A 3,566-nucleotide genomic window follows, 5' to 3' on the forward strand; every position below is an offset into this window, starting at 1 on the left:
GCTGAGGCTAGAAGACCGCACGGCCAAGTATCCTAGCGTAGCATTCATCACCATCTCCAGCAAGCAATCAAGCAGCTGTATGGTAGGCCACTCGTAACATCCATCTCCCGAGCCCAAGAAGTATCATACCATCAACAATCTCACCCCCTCAACAAAGTGGCCAGACCTCACCACCAACGACACTCTCAACTGCGCCAAACTTATCCATCCGGGGCTGACCCACCACCGAAGAGGATAAACGCGAACATCACAAATAACAAACAACACCACAATTATTTTTTTCTTTTACACTTTTCCTTCTTTTGCAAGTACGAGTAACTGAACACAACATGCATGTCTCAGCCTCTCAGCCTTATAAGAATGGAATGGGATGGGATGTGATGTGATGGGATGGGATGATTAGTGTGGCTGGCCGAACGGGTCTTTTTTTTTTTTTTCCCCTCCTGGTGTGTGGAACGGAGTCGAAGTGAAGTACCTGTAGGCAGGCAGGCAGTCAGGCAGGTAGGCAGGATAAACACTTTTTTTCTTTCTTTTTTTTTTCTTTTTTAGTTTTCCGTCAAGGGCATGTTTCTCATGGCATGACGGGAGTATCGTATCATAAAGTCCAGCCCGTACGACACCGTATTCCCTACGGATGAACATATCATACCAGGCCAGATATCTTCGAATACCGTAGACGTTCTAGTAGAGTAGAGTACCGTAGAAGTAGGGAGTAAGGCACTCTAGAAGCAACGACATGACGGGATGATGAAAAAGTGGAGAAGGTCAAGGAAGGAGGAATCGTTCAGATTCCCCAAGTGCACAAGCTACCGTACCCATACCCCCCCACCCTTATCCTATCGGTATGATACCGAGCAGTCTATACAATACACTAGTACACTCCACCGCACTGTACAGTACTGTACAGTGCATAACCGTAGAAGAAAGAATCCTTTTCCAAAAAAAAAAAAAAAGTGCACCACCTACAATCACCACCATACTCATTAACGAAAAAAAACCCCGTAGCCTTACCAGTATGCACTTTACTCCATCCATCGCACACACACACACATCCGTTAAGCACAAAGCACAAAGCCTCGCTCGCACGAGGTACAGTACTACGTACTGCAGTACAATATAGTCTCTCCCGGAAGGGGCACTTCTGGCCTTATTAACGGTCAGTTTTGCTTTAGGCAGGTACGCGTGATGATTTAATGTGATGTGGTGTGAAATAAAATTGGGGAGGAGCCTTGAGTAATATTATAGTATGATAACTTATGGTATTTACAAGTACAGTACAGTACTACATCAAGAAGAAGTGGTTCATCATGGTGGAGATGGGGTAAGCTACCGTAGACGGCTCAATCCCAACGGAATATCATAGAATCTATCACACAGGTACAGTACGCTACCACCAGTTATCATATCATACTCGGAGTACAGTTCCTATTGAGAGAGAGGGGGAAGCTGATGTGTACTGTACTAGTACAGTACAGTACATAGGGTACGGTAGACTGATATGTATGACATAAGCTCACTCCATCCTTCCTTCCTTCCTTCCTTCCTTCCTTGCCCTGAATTTTGCGTGAGAAAGAAAGAAAGAAAGAAAGAAAGAAAGCGAAATTCGCCGTAATATGATATCATACCTATAGTCTATGTATCACGGGGCAGTTGGGCACTACAAAGTATATACAATGGAACCCGCTCGCCGCCCAACTTGAAAGCGTCCAACATCCTCATAAGCATCATACCCAGCAGCCACCGCGGAAGCAGTACCACAGTAGTAAGTATGATGATACAGTAAAACTACTCACAGCCACAACCCAGGCGGCAAAAAAATAACAGCCCCCAATCTCATCAATGGTGTCTGAAAAAGGTCCCCTGCCAAGCCCTTCTCCTTCTTCGTACTCACGGTAGGGCAAACTTTTCCCAATGAATCATTCATTCATTCATTCATTCATTCATTCAACAGGGCGCACGCACGCACACCCACTCACAATTTCTCCGAAACGAAAAAGTTTCGAAATATCATATGATACGGCATGATAGAATAATGGCAAATTTCTGTTCAGTGAGTCAAAAAAAAAAACCCCCTCGGCAGCCCCCAAAATTCTCTACGGTACTCCGAGCCGACAGAAGCCCCAAGCAGAGAATTATGGAAAGAAAAAGACGTGGTCAAGAACAATGTGCGCTGTTATCGATCCATGAGTCACTTGCAAACTGGTCACTTAACCGGTATTATACCTACCTACCGTATGATACATCTCTATATCCTATGGTAACTCGCGGAGGCTTCCATTCGTTCAGAATGCTTATTTACCCTATTTTATTTCTCGCTCGCTGTTTATTGTTTCCCCTGGATCTTCCTTCCCTTCCTACTTTTTTACGGTAGGTAACTCTTGTATGCTTTTTGACCGATTGATCTCTGTTTTAACTGCTCTCCTGGTCGAGGGTGTGTGTCGTGCCCGGGCAGTCTTTCTGTGATAGTGTTATGTGTGGTGTGATGTATGGTTATTCCATCCTCTCCCGCATTCAAGATAACTTGACTAGATCAGTACCGGAGAGAATCTACTACTATTCTTCAGGTTGTTGTGGTCTTGTTGTTACCCCTTTGTTGCGCGGTGCTGCACTCAACAATACCAAGATACTTAACAGTCAACTACGAGTGATACATCGTGACTTGTTACCCGGTCTGATCTGATCAGTGATCATCCCTCCCTCCCACCATGCCATTAAATTTTTAGAAATTGCACTTTTCACACACGCACACACACACACGCTGCCCTGTTACGAGTACCGTACCCTAATCCCACCAATTCACCGTTCCCCAATCCCAGTCTGGCAACCGACCTGCCCTGTCTACCCTATCTCCCTATCTGCCCCTCCCCGCGCATCCCTTTCAAGCATTTCAAGTTAAATAGAGTGGAGTGGAGAAAAACCACGGTACGGTATTTCGCGCCCGGCAACAAGTATCGTGATCCCCTTCACATTCACATTCACAAGAATACCCCATTTGACACGGTTTAATAAAATTTCTCCTAAATGACCCAAAGGCCTGATAATGCTATCAAAGTGCGTACACACATACATCTATTAATTTCCTCTTCTTCCGACCGTGCCCGGAATGGAAACGACCAGAGAATGATAGAGATTCGTTTCAGCGTTTGTTCGGAGAAAAAAGAAAAAGAGAAAAACAAACACCCACACATGAAAGAAGTCAAGAAGCAAAGGAACAGCGGTTATAGAACAAGAAGTAATCAAGTAGGTAGGTGGGTGGGTAGGAGAGTGGTGACAAAAAAGAAGACAAGAACGCCTCACCAACCCAAGTACTCCCAATGAAGAAGATGAGAAAGCTTTTTTTTTGAGAGCAAACAGATCGACAGAGAGATGTAAGCAAATGGAAAAAGTGAATGGATAATGACAAGATTCGCTATGACCTAACCCGACCGACCCGGCCGACCTGACCCGAACATGATGAACCGAAGTGAACTGAGTGCGTGCGATGATACATATGTAGAATGGGAAGGGAAGAAAAAAAACAAAAGAAAAAGATAAAAAAGACAGGTAAACTATATACTGTAAAGAAA

At 44.6% G+C, this 3,566-nt stretch overlaps 1 protein-coding gene; it reads right to left on the minus strand.

Annotated features, from left to right (window-relative positions):
- Window positions 1-2,998: 2,998 nt before the first annotated feature.
- The window catches only part of GSTUM_00011478001 (uncharacterized protein), a 3,084-nt gene continuing 2,516 nt past the window's right edge, over window positions 2,999-3,566 (minus strand). The window contains exon 1 of the mRNA XM_052355838.1: window positions 2,999-3,566. This exon is cut by the window's right edge and continues 2,516 nt beyond it.

Source organism: Tuber melanosporum, assembly GCF_000151645.1.
Source record: "Tuber melanosporum whole genome shotgun sequence assembly, scaffold_85, strain Mel28".
In the NCBI taxonomy this organism is placed as follows: domain Eukaryota; kingdom Fungi; phylum Ascomycota; class Pezizomycetes; order Pezizales; family Tuberaceae; genus Tuber; species Tuber melanosporum.